The sequence below is a fragment of the Schistocerca cancellata genome, chromosome 3 (genome assembly GCF_023864275.1).
Source record: "Schistocerca cancellata isolate TAMUIC-IGC-003103 chromosome 3, iqSchCanc2.1, whole genome shotgun sequence".
Classification (NCBI taxonomy): domain Eukaryota; kingdom Metazoa; phylum Arthropoda; class Insecta; order Orthoptera; family Acrididae; genus Schistocerca; species Schistocerca cancellata.
The window spans coordinates 250,505,101-250,518,189 of NC_064628.1; the positions used below are offsets into that span (position 1 = coordinate 250,505,101).

Below are 13,089 nucleotides of genomic sequence, written 5' to 3' on the forward strand. Positions count from 1 at the left end.
GCGAACAGAGGAATCGTCTGGTGTAGCTCCCTATAGGAGTCTGCTCTGCGTAAGTCTCTTCATCTCTACCTCATTACTTTCTTTTCCTTTATTGAGTTTCGATTCCCCCCGAAGGTGGAGGGCTGACAGCAGCTTAGTACGCCGCTCTTCAGTCTACAGAATTTTTAAAACATAAGAAGAAGATAATACACAATAAAAGCAGGCGATAAAAACGGTGTTATAAATTGTAAAATGGCGGAAAATTGTGGAAGTTAAAACATAAAACAAAGGGTTGGCGATGCTAATAAGATACACAGGAAGCAGACAGGGAAAACAGTAGACAGTAAATAAAAAAAAAAAAAAACCACGGCGAAGTCTGGTTTCTGTTCGCAAGATCACACCCAGCGACAGTATGATTTCTGCTCGCAACACTTCGGAAAAGATGAACAACACTTAATACTCACTTAAAATACTGCACAAAAAAGTTGGCACGAAGATAACACACCACAGCCAAGTACAGAGGGGGGGGGGGGCGAAATCTGGAGAGATGAGGGGAAAAAGGGGGAGGAGTAGAGGAGAAACCAAGTGGGGTGGGGGGTGTCTTATTACTGCAACCTCTGTTCCTTTAATCCTGTTAACTGCAGTTCATCTTACGAGTATAATGCCTTTTCAAGACACTAACTGCCCCCTTCAGCTAGTCTTTCAATTCCTTCTCCGTCCCTGTTAGAATTACGGTGTCAACTGTTACCCCGCAACAAATTCCATTGCCGAGACATTCCATATCAACAGTTTCGTCTGCGCTTGTTATTATTATTCTCCCCGAACTTAAAACCCTTTCAAAGACCCCCCTCAGTTTCCTTTACTGCATGGTCAATTTAAAAATTGAACAACAGGGACTACACGCTACAACCCTGTCTCACTCCATTCTCAACTACTACTTTCGTTTGATTTCGTTCAGTTTTCTTTCTACCCCTTTTGTACATAACTTCAGAATTTCACCGAGTATACTCCATTCGATATTGCCGCATCATTAGCAGAAGTATAGCAGGGTGTCTTATTTCTTATACAGTGGAGCGTTGGAATGTGGCCGATCTGTCCGCGGCGTTAATTGAATGTGTGGCCGGTGTGTGCTGTTGGCCGCTGCGTTCGGCGTCCATCCGGCAGCTGGCGCAGCGGTCGCGGTCAGTGAGTATGAGGCTCCAGCGACGGGCGGGCCAGTCCCGACTCCCTCCTGCGTGCAGCGCGAAGAGGCTGCGCGCCGGTTTGACACCCGCTCTCCAAAGGTAAGACCGAGCAGCGCTGCCGCGAAGCTGATTCGACACACTGTACAGGACCTCCAATCGTACGGCTCATGTAGCGCGGGTCCAGAACTGTCAGGGGCGGCCTCGAAAACCACTGCCAAGTTTTTAGCCCTACGATTGCAGTAGCTTATAAAACAGGGCATTTCGTACTTAATTTGGCATGTAACTTGCCACTGTAGGTCTAATAATTGTAATTAACTAATAGGTAACCTATAAAACATGATTTATTTTGAATAAAATGTATAGTAGTAAACTTTACGACGGTTTAGTAGCAACGTAACATTTTTCTCCTCCAAGTGTTCTAGGGTTAAGGGGAAAAGTGAAAATAGTAACACTGTTCAAGACTGTGTGTCCATAATTCCACTAATACTGGAAAATAATAGAGCATTGACATAAAACTGTGTGTACTTTCAGGAAATTTTTGAGAACACATTTGTCGTATTCCTACTTTATTCAACCACGTATTACATATTACAAATTTGAAAACTAATTTCATTTACGTCTTACGAACTTTCACTACACTACTGCACAAAGATTGTTTTACATCGTTACCAAAGCACGCCTAAAAATTATTTGTTTCTACACCCTCGTACCAAACTCGTGGACTACTAAGCCAAAAATCTGACAATAAAATTGATGAAGGTTTCTCGGGTATCCAGCCGGGTGGTAGCGTTGATATTTCGCGACGTTTCGGGAAGTGTCATACTACCCATCTTCTGACAATCATAATTCGCTTGAGTTAAGGCTGATGATAATACAGCTTCCCTATTGCTGTTTTTATGATCCTGTCATACCTTTCTATCATTAATTTTAAGAAGCGTGTCTCTACTACACTATATTTTTATACAGTGTTTCAACGCATTTCTGTGAAGTACAAATGGATACTTCTATGTTTAATCCGTTCAGACACGCGAGTGTGCTCATTCACAGTGTTAAGGCTTCCAGTTCCCATGGCTCTTCCAACTGGTGACTCGCAATGTTTTGTAATACAGTCTTGTGGAGTGTGTCTAGAAATTTTGTACTTCCGACAGGTCTAAACTTTGGCATTGTACTTTGTAACGTGAGCTCTATGGATACAGGTTAGCGGCGTGAAGCGGTGGTCAATCGTCAGTTATGCTTGCCGTCAGTTCGATCGATGTAAAAGACCTGAAACCCCATACTCTTCCCACTTACTGAATACATCAAAAATTTCGGTCAAAAAGCTCTTATCACTTGGCCAGTGTGAGTATGTAAGCAGCCAGAGTTAAATTCTGGCCCAAATGACTTATTGCAGTTTCTTATGAGGAGCTTTATTATTATTATTCATAAAACCCAAGCTAGTGGTTAAATTAGTGACATTATCTTCATATTTTGTGTGGAAGTAAAAGAATGAATTTTAAAAAATACGAGTAAACATTTTTCACTAGGAATCCTATTATTTATCATTGTTGCAGGCCCACAGTGACTTTGAACTGCCCCTAGTTCCAATAAAATAAGTCTGTTTGACGGCCGATTTACCTCTACAGACAACACTACTAACTAATCAGGTACTTAACGAACGTTAGACAAAAATATCCACATCTGTTAAAATTGTGCCGGCCGGAGTGGCCGAGCGGTTCTAAGCGCTACAGTCTGGAACCACGCGACCGCTACGGTCGCAGGTTCGAATCCTGCCTCGGGCATGGATGTGTGTGATGTCCTTAAGTTAGTTAAGTTTAAGTAGTTCTAAGTTCTAGGGGACTGATGACCACAGCAATTAAGTCCCATAGTGCTCAGAGTCATTTTTTTTGTTAAAGTTGTACAAGCAATCCTTTAATAGGTATGCAGCGTAAAGTATTTAACGAATAACAATTATTCTCACACTATACCCAACACTCCCTGTAATCTGTTTTGCACATTACTGTTTTCGTCTGCCTCACATTTTTTCCCCTTTGTTGATCATTCTATCGCCAAAATATCTATGCTTGTATGCCGTACCAGATGTCATACTAATTAATTCTTGTAAGTATTTTCCATAGGCTTCTTTCCTCCATTACTATTTTAATTTACTTTTCATTTCGTATGTTATCTGTAATATTAATTTTTGAAATCGTTTCGTAGCATCTAGTATCACAACCTTCCAGATTCTCATAACCTTCGTTCCATTTGCTTAGGGAGATGGTGTCATGTACTGCAAGAACTTATTAATTAATTACGTATCATTACTTAATTACATAAGGGCTATTTTATTGAAATCCTTCTCCACGACAGGCATAAAAACTATAGTGCAATCCTTGATTCGGCAATTCTGTATTACCTTGCTTTTTCATCTTCCACAGCTCTCATTTTCACTTATGTTTTTGGCCCAGTAAGTGCTTCAAACAGTTACTACTGTCTGATTTGACTGAGTGCGGTACTTTGCATTTTCTATTTGTAATTTCTCTTTTTCTCTGATATGAGGAGAAATCTGAGGTGATTATTTCTTTTCCGTTCTGTTTCTACATTTTAATTTTATGTACGTCTTGTGATCAATTTTCTGAACCTATAACAGCTTTGGGATGAAGCTAGAGGTTATAAATATTCTTCTTTGTAAACACGATGTTGTCGTTCCAGAAAAGAAAAGCACTGCTGAAGGAGAAGAAGAAGAAGAAGAAGAAGAAGAAGAAAAGGAACAAAATTATCCATTAATCTTCCAAGCTCTTCTCTATTTCGAAAGTTGGTGACTATTGTCCACATAGGTTTCTAGTCAACATCCTTCAAAACTTGTCGTTGGTAATAACGCAGTTTGTTCTACAAGCAACAAGACGTACCAAGAAAACAGTCATATAAATTCTTCAGCTTGAGCTGGCCTTTGATTGGATGGATCGGATGAAATTGTGAAATATAACAATCATTATGCTCGTCATGCAACATCTCTGGAAACAAAGTACCTGTGGGGTTTTGATTTTCCCAGCTTTCATAATTTACTAATGGAACTGAACTACTAATAAAAAATTTAGACTCGTGCGCTATACTTTCATTAGACACAGTTCCGGCTGCTAAACACTCGTTAGGTATGGTTTTTTCCTGTCTTACAGAAGGGAATGAAGTATTTCAAGTCACTGGCATGAATTAGAAAGTTATATTCTGACGTGAACGAAAACCACAGCTTGAAAGGTAACTCGGAATGGAGAAAGGGTAAAATAAAACTGCGGAAGATAAGAGTTCAAGTTTTCCTAGAAACTCACTATAATGAGTTACTTGTAACCAATGTATTCATTCTCATCTTATCACCTTTGAATATCCTTCCGAGAAATTTAAGAACATTATTTTTGAAAATTTGTTAGTGCAAGTTCTAGTATACGAAATAAATATCATCGCCTACCATTGTCAGAACGGAGAGAGTGTATTCTTGAATTCGTTACAATATTACGTCAGGTGCTTCAGCAGTCAGTCATGCTTCTACGATGTGGCTGCTATGTCTCTAATTGGTGCTCCGTGTACTGTTGATCTATTGCAAAACTACATGTTCGGTTTTATAGTTTAAGTAGCTTGTCTCGCCGATTTAAAGAAACGATTACGTTTACCCCACTTAACGGCTAACGTAGCGTTGTTCCACGTCGTAGACGGAGATAATGATATTTACTAATAAGGCGAGACGCGTCGCTCTGCCTGGTGTTCTGTAAACTAAGGCCTCGTAAGCAGCCTACAGAGACGTGACAGACGTCCGTCCTACATTTGAATACAGCACTGAGAGGTACGTAAGTACTGAATACAACTTCTCTACCTGACTGGAGAACACGTATGCAACGCCTGACTGAGAACCTATCTTTATTATTGGGAAATATACAGGGTGTCCCAGAAGTATTTCCCTGGCTAAAAATACGCACAAGGCACAAAATGACGCATAGACAAATCTTTTATTTTGAAGCGTAGGTAACATGTTTAAGTTTTGGACACACACACACACACACACACACACACACACACTTAATAAATTTTGACTACTGCTTGGTGAACCTGGTTCTTGACATAACTCCAAAGGAAGAAATCAAGTGGTTTTATATCCGATGATCGCGGAAGCCAGTTTCTGGGACCGTCACGCCCGATCCATGACCCCGGAAATTTTGTATTAAATAGGTTGAAAATTTCTCTGAGCACTACGGGACTTAACTGCTGTGTTCATCAGTCCCCTAGAACTTAGAACTACTTAAACCTAACTAACCTAGGGACATCGCACACATCCATGCCCGAGGCAGGATTCGAACCTGCGACCGCAGCGGTCGCGCAGTTCCAGACTGTATCGCCTAGAACCGCTCAGCCACTCCGGCTGGCTATTACAATAGGGACGAACATATAACACCCAATAAGATGGCGCACCATCTTGTAGGAAAATGTCCCGAACATGTGGCACAATAAATCACTGAAATATATCGAGATAGGAATTAGTTGCGATTGCCGTTTCACTGAACAAAATAGATCCTATGATTTTATTGTGCGTAAGGCCGCACAACACGTTCAGCTTACGGCTCTCTGACGATCTCAAATACAGAGTGGGCACTCTCGGACGCGCAAATCCTAGCATTGTGTTGGCTGACCGTTCAAATAAAATGTGTCCTCATCTGAGAAAAGGACACGTTTCCGATAGTCGTCATCTCCAACTCAGCCCGCAGAGCAACAGTAAAGTCGTAGCAAGCACTGTAATCCGTTGTTTGGAGGGACTGCCCGATGGACTTTATACGTTTTTACGCAGGGAAAAGTTGTTCATGTACGATACTGTACACTGATGTCTTCGGAATCTGAAAATCACGCGAGGCACTGCAGGCTGACCTCTTGGGATGCTTCATAAAGGCGACTCTGAATGTCTGAATTGTCCGCGCGCTAGATCCACGTTGCCTCTTCTAGGGAGATCACAGACGCTTCCTGCTTCCTTAAACTTCTGGAACCACATCTTGATGCTTTTCATTTTTGGTGCCTGTCTGTGGTACGCCATCTATATTTTTCTCTGAACTGTTTTTAGTGACTTCGTCTCGTGATGCAAGAGGACAAACTGCGCTTTCTCCTGGTTTGGGTATACGTTATTTGCATATGGTCCCCGATTTTGCTGTTACGTCACAGGGCGCTATATTAAACAAAATAACTGTAAGAATGTATGGGCATAAAAACGTGAATATACCACATGCAATTCAAGATAAAAAGTTTTGGTCTATATGTCATATTTTATGCCTTACGAATGTTTAAGTGAGGGAAGACCCGAAATTGTCGAAGTAGTTACCATTTAACGGCAAACAACAGTATTTGTCAAACTGAAAGGAAATGCGAGTTTAGTTTAGTAATGTCATGTTCCGTAGATCATTTTCACGATTATTTTATCGATATGATGTGGAACAAGTCAGATTACAGGATATATATATATATATATATATATATATATATATATATATATATATATACAAATTTACAGTAGAAGAAACAGAATTTGCCATCAGCATCATTTTCTGTGTATCCTTCATCCCATTGTACTGGATTTTTTGGGTAACGTTTCAGGAGAGCAACTCTCAAACATTGAGACAAATTTACAGTGGAAGAAACAGAATTTGGCATCAGCATCATTTTCTGTGTATACTTCATCCCATTGTAATATATATATATATATATATATATATATATATATATATATAGTAATTAATATTACTGAAATTTTTGGTTCTACACATTCAACTACATTTAGAGGTACAACTTTTTTTACGAGTTTTGGAAGAGAAAGTTGTCCATGGAGTAGAAGTAGCTGTCCAAAAGAAATGAATTTAAGCTAGATTTAAAACTTGATCTGCTACCTGCCAGACACTTTGTGTTGTTGGGCAAATGAGCAAATATTTTTGTTGCTGAATGATGTACTCCTTTTTGAGCAACTGACAGCTTCAATAACGGATAGTAAAGGTCATTTTTTCCTCTAGTGTTGTAGGTATGAACACCACTGTTCTTCGCGAATTGAGATGGATTATTTATAACGATTTTCATTAGCGAATATATGTACTCTGATGGTGCAGTTGAAATGCCTAACGCCTTGAATAGGTGCCTACCTGACGTCCTTGGGTGAACATCACTACTTGTGCTCACTGCTCTCTTTCGTGCAATCAGTACTTTATGTGTAAGTGGTGAGTTAGCCCAAAAAACTATTCCACAAGAGATTATTAAGTGGAAATATGCATAGTACGTTAGGAGGCTGATCTGTTTATTACCAAGTCTAGCGATTATACGAAGAGCGAAACAAGGTGAATTTGTTTGAGAAGCTCAGTAATATGCTTCTTTCAGTTCAAGTTGTCATCAATGTGAACACCCAAAAATTTGGAGAAATCTACCCTGTTAACTGAGCCCTATTCATATGCTACATGAATTGTCGGTATAACTCTATTCGGTGTACAGAACTGGATGTAGTGAGTTTTCTCAAAATTAAGGGAGAGTCCATTTTCTGAGAACCACTTAATATTTCTTTGAAAGACATCCTTAACAATATATTCAGCGGCTTTTTCTGGAATGGGATTTATTATAACACTCGTGTTATCTGGAAAAATTACTAGTTCTGCTTGCTGAACGTTAAGTGAGAGGTCATTTGCATGAATGAGGAACAGCAGAGGACCCAAAATTGAACCCTGTGGGACTCCCTTTGTGATAACTCCACATTCACTAGAATTTACCACCCTCCAAACATTATTTGAGTTATTCAGCACAACGTTTTGCTTTCTGTTCGTTAAGTATGATTCAAACCAGCTGTGTGTGTGTAGCCTTCAATTCAATAAAACCTGAGTTTTTCTAAGAGTGTGACATGATCCACACAGTCAAATGCCTTGGAAAGATGACAAATAACAGCAACAGGCGATAATTTGTTATTTTGGGCTTGTACTGTTTGATGGGTAAATGTGTAGATAGCATTGTCAGTCGAGTACCCCTTCCAGAGTCCGAACTGTGACATGCTGAGTAAATTATTTTCAATTAAATGTGAGACTTCTGTTGAATATATAACTTTTCGAATATTTTAGAAAATGAAGTCAGCAATGAGATTGGTCTACAATTATTTAAGTCACTCATCCCGTTTCTTATGAAGAGGTTTGACAGTTGTGTATTTCAATCTGTCTGGAAAAATTCCCTGTGCCAGCGAAGCATTACATATGTCACTAAGGACTCCACTTATTAAATTAGAACACCACTTCTAAATTCTGTTAGAGACTCCATCAACACCACATGAGCTCTTGTTTCTCCGTATATTTATAATTCCCTTAATTTCAGTGGGGGATGTTGGTGCCATTTCTGAAGGTCTAAAGCCCTGGGAATGACATTTTTAACATATTTTTTGCTTCTTCAACTGAACCCTTTAATCCTATTTTTGCTGCTACATTCAGAAAGTGATTGTTAAAAATACTTACAACTTGTGAATTATCACTCATATCATCATTTCTCTTCATTGCTATAGTATGCTGTGCACTGTCAGGCTGCCCCCTCTCTTGTTTGTCAATATTCCATATAGTATTAATATTATTATCCGCATTATTAATTTCTGTCAGAACACATAAGCTTCTCGACTTCTTAATGACTTTCCTTAAAATATGACAGTATCTTTTGTAGTTGGTAAGTAACGTCGGATCCTGACTTATTCTGGCCTGTACGTACGAGTATATTTCCCTCTTCCTCTTACACGATATCTGAATTCCCTTAGTAATCCATGACTTACTTGACTTTGTACTGGATTTTTTGGGTAACGTTTCAGGAGAGCAACTCTCAAACATTGAGACAAATTTACAGTGGAAGAAACAGAATTTGGCATCAGCATCATTTTCTGTGTATACTTAATCCCATTGTACGTCTTCTAAGGTGCTCTTCAAACTCTGTATCCTGTTCGCATCAGTAAGCATCCCTGCCTTGTATGAACCTATTTACCTCCATCTTACAACTGTAGGGTACTATCTCTGAGACGAATAGGTTTAAATACGTTCCTAAATAGCACCACTTTTAAATGAAACACTGAAGTAAATTTTCAGGCTAAATATAGAGCAGAGATTTCACAAGGCAAATAAAGTGGCTTAAGTACTAAATAACAATGTTATTGAAATTGTGCAGGATGTACGAAAAATCACAAGTCAGGTACCCTATTTGTGTTTGCGCCATATATTTTCTGCTGTTAATCAGCCAGTTCTAACGAGTAATGCAGTCATAGAACTTAGCAACGGGAAAGCTCTTGTCCTCAGCGGCCAGCCAGCTAGCGTATCCAGACAGTTTTACTTGGGGGAGACGAGAGAAGGAGCTTGGTAACGGAGTAACGGCTGTTTACTAAAGAATAAACCAACGAAAATACATGTGAAGAACTTCATGTACGTACTTCATTATGTGGTACGAGTCTTTAATTTGAATACCAGTCCGTCGGTATCTATGTACGACGTATCTGATACGTGACTATATTCTGAAAGTGCGTGTAGAGTGCAATGGTGTTTTTATGGCGTTAATGGTGGTAACAGGCGAAATACAGTTTCAGCATTTGCCTGATTCTTTTCGAATAGCGTCGAGAGAGCAGCTCGTCTTAAGTCACCTGTCACTTGTTCTCATTCCAGGAGACATTGGAGGTGTTTTGTATGTGAAGCAGCACATTTCATTAAAGTCTGATGATCAGCAGTGATGCTACGGTCTTCTCTTGTGCATAACATATTAGGGTGACTTTTTTTTCAGTCTACATGTTCCAAACCTGCTGGTTCTGTGTCAAGCACCACGGAACAACCCACTCCAACGTCTTCCACTACGGAAACATCACGTAGGCTCGTATCTGTACCATGCAGGCAGAGCTGTAACTTTTATGTCGATCTTAGTAGCTTCCACTATTACTAACGAAACAGCCTGCGTTACACTTGTCCGTTCTCTCCTGGAGTACCCGTTCTTACCAGATAGGATTAACTAAGGACATCGAACGAGTAAAAATAAAATGAAATCAAAATTAAATCAAGATCCTAAACTGCCGACAGGCGTTGATATACATCAACGGGGACAGTTGGAAATGTGTGCCCCGATCGGAACTCGAACACGGGATCTCCTGCTTACATGGCAGACGCTCTATCCATCTTTTTTATTTTATTTTATTCGGTAATGTTCGTTGCGTTTGGTCTGGACCGAAATCATAGGACATCCGTTCAAGCTGATCGTTTATTCCTTTACTCAGTTTTTTTTATTACAGAGGGCCAGCGCCTCTCTGACCGAACGCGTTGAGCTACCGTGGCGGCATCCATCCGAGCCACCGAGGGCACAGAGGATAGTGCGACTGCGCGGATTTATCCCTTTACGCTCCCCGTGAGACCCAAATTCCCAACCTAATGTCCACACACTACTTTCGTAGTGCCCCTGCCCATTACACTCATTACTCGCAGCAGACAGTCTTACCGCGTCTCATAAGAATTCGGGCAATGCGTGTGCATCCGCTCAGAAGGTCAATGGCCAGTTAGACTTACCTATATGAAGATGGTATCTGTTCTTTCGGACATGTCCGAAAGAACAGATACCATCTTCATAGAGTAGAAATAAGGTTAGCTCATTTTGTACACGGAGTCTTTAAAGTCCTGTTGCCATTTTAAAAACTCATAACGAGGAATATATTAAAATGAAGCGTTGAGGGTTAGTGTCTCTCAGGTTTTCTTTTTGTGCCTCAATTTTTGTGCCCTACGCGTCTTTCGTAGAACTACAAGATGATATTAGACTCAGGTGACGAAAGTCATAGGATAGCGACATTCACGTATACAGATAGCTGTGGTATCGCGTACACAAGGTATAAAAGGGCAGTGCATTAGCGAGGCTGTAAACTGTAGTCAATCAAGTCATGTGAAAAGGTGTCCATCATGATTACGGCGCACGACGGGAGCTAAGACTTTGTAGCTAGATGTATGGAACATTCCATTTCGGCGATCGTTAGGGAATCCATCATTATGAGATCCACAATGTCAAGTGTGTGTCGAGTATACCAAATTTACCTCTCACGTCGGACAACGCAGTGGCTGACGGCCTACTCTGAACGACTGAGAGCAGCGGCCTTTGCGTTCAGTTGTCGGTGCTAACAGACAAGTAAAATGCGTGAAATCACTCCAGAAATCAATACCGTGTGAACAACGAACGTATACCAGAACACTGCTGCGAGATTTGGCGTTAATGGGCTATGGCAACAACGACGCACGCGAGAGCCTATGCTAACCGCACATCACCTGTATCGCCTCTCCTAGGCACATAACTACACTCCTGGAAATGGAAAAAAGAACACATTGACACCGGTGTGTCAGACCCACCATACTTGCTCCGGACACTGCGAGAGGGCTGTACAAGCAATGATCACACGCACGGCACAGCGGACACACCAGGAACCGCGGTGTTGGCCGTCGAATGGCGCTAGCTGCGCAGCATTTGTGCACCGCCGCCGTCAGTGTCAGCCAGTTTGCCGTGGCATACGGAGCTCCATCGCAGTCTTTAACACTGGTAGCATGCCGCGACAGCGTGGACGTGAACCGTATGTGCAGCTGACGGACGTTGAGCGAGGGCGTATAGTGGGCATGCGGGAGGCCGGGTGGACATACCGCCGAATTGCTCAACACGTGGGGCGTGAGGTCTCCACAGTACATCGATGTTGTCGCCAGTGGTCGGCGGAAGGTGCACGTGCCCGTCGACCTGGGACCGGACCGCAGCGACGCACGGATGCACGCCAAGACCGTAGGATCCTACGCAGTGCCGTAGGGGACCGCACCGCCACTTCCCAGCAAATCAGGGACACTGTTGCTCCTGGGGTATCGGCGAGGACCATTCGCAACCGTCTCCATGAAGCTGGGCTACGGTCCCGCACACCGTTAGGCCGTCTTCCGCTCACGCCCCAACATCGTGCAGCCCGCCTCCAGTGGTGTCGCGACAGGCGTGAATGGAGGGACGAATGGAGACGTGTCGTCTTCAGCGATGAGAGTCGCTTCTGCCTTGGTGCCAATGATGGTCGTATGCGTGTTTGGCGCCGTGCAGGTGAGCGCCACAATCAGGACTGCATACGACCGAGGCACACAGGGCCAACACCCGGCATCATGGTGTGGGGAGCGATCTCCTACACTGGCCGTACACCACTGGTGATCGTCGAGGGGACACTGAATAGTGCACGGTACATCCAAACCGTCATCGAGCCCATCGTTCTACCATTCCTAGACCGGCAAGGGAACTTGCTGTTCCAACACGACAATGCACGTCCGCATGTATCCCGTGCCACCCAACGTGCTCTAGAAGGTGTAAGTCAACTACCCTGGCCAGCAAGATCTCCGGATCTGTCCCCCATTGAGCATGTTTGGGACTGGATGAAGCGTCGTCTCACGCGGTCTGCACGTCCAGCACGAACGCTGGTCCAACTGAGGCGCCAGGTGGAAATGGCATGGCAAGCCGTTCCACAGGACTACATCCAGCATCTCTACGATCGTCTCCATGGGAGAATAGCAGCCTGCATTGCTGCGAAAGGTGGATATACACTGTACTAGTGCCGACATTGTGCATGCTCTGTTGCCTGTGTCTATGTGCCTGTGGTTCTGTCAGTGTGATCATGTGATGTATCTGACCCCAGGAATGTGTCAATAAAGTTTCCCCTTCCTGGGACAATGAATTCACGGTGTTCTTATTTCAATTTCCAGGAGTGTATATTGGTTGGAGGCCAAAGGACTGGAAAACAGTGGACTGGTCAGATGAGTCACGATATCAGTTGGTAAAGCCTGACGGTAGGATTCCAGTGTGTCTCAGAAACCATGAAGTCATTGATCCAAGTTGTCAAAACACTGTGCAAGCTGGTGGCGGCTCCACAGTGGTGTGGGCAGTGTTTGCATGGAAT

General features: G+C 42.3%; 1 protein-coding gene across 1 annotated transcript in view; it reads left to right on the forward strand.

Moving 5' to 3' along the window:
* Positions 1-1,175: 1,175 nt before the first annotated feature.
* The window catches only part of LOC126174889 (uncharacterized), an 89,773-nt gene continuing 77,859 nt past the window's right edge, over positions 1,176-13,089 (forward strand). Inside the window, exon 1 of the mRNA XM_049921312.1 lies at positions 1,176-1,262. The gene's annotated coding sequence lies outside the window, so the exon portion shown is untranslated. The remainder of the gene's footprint in view (positions 1,263-13,089) is intronic.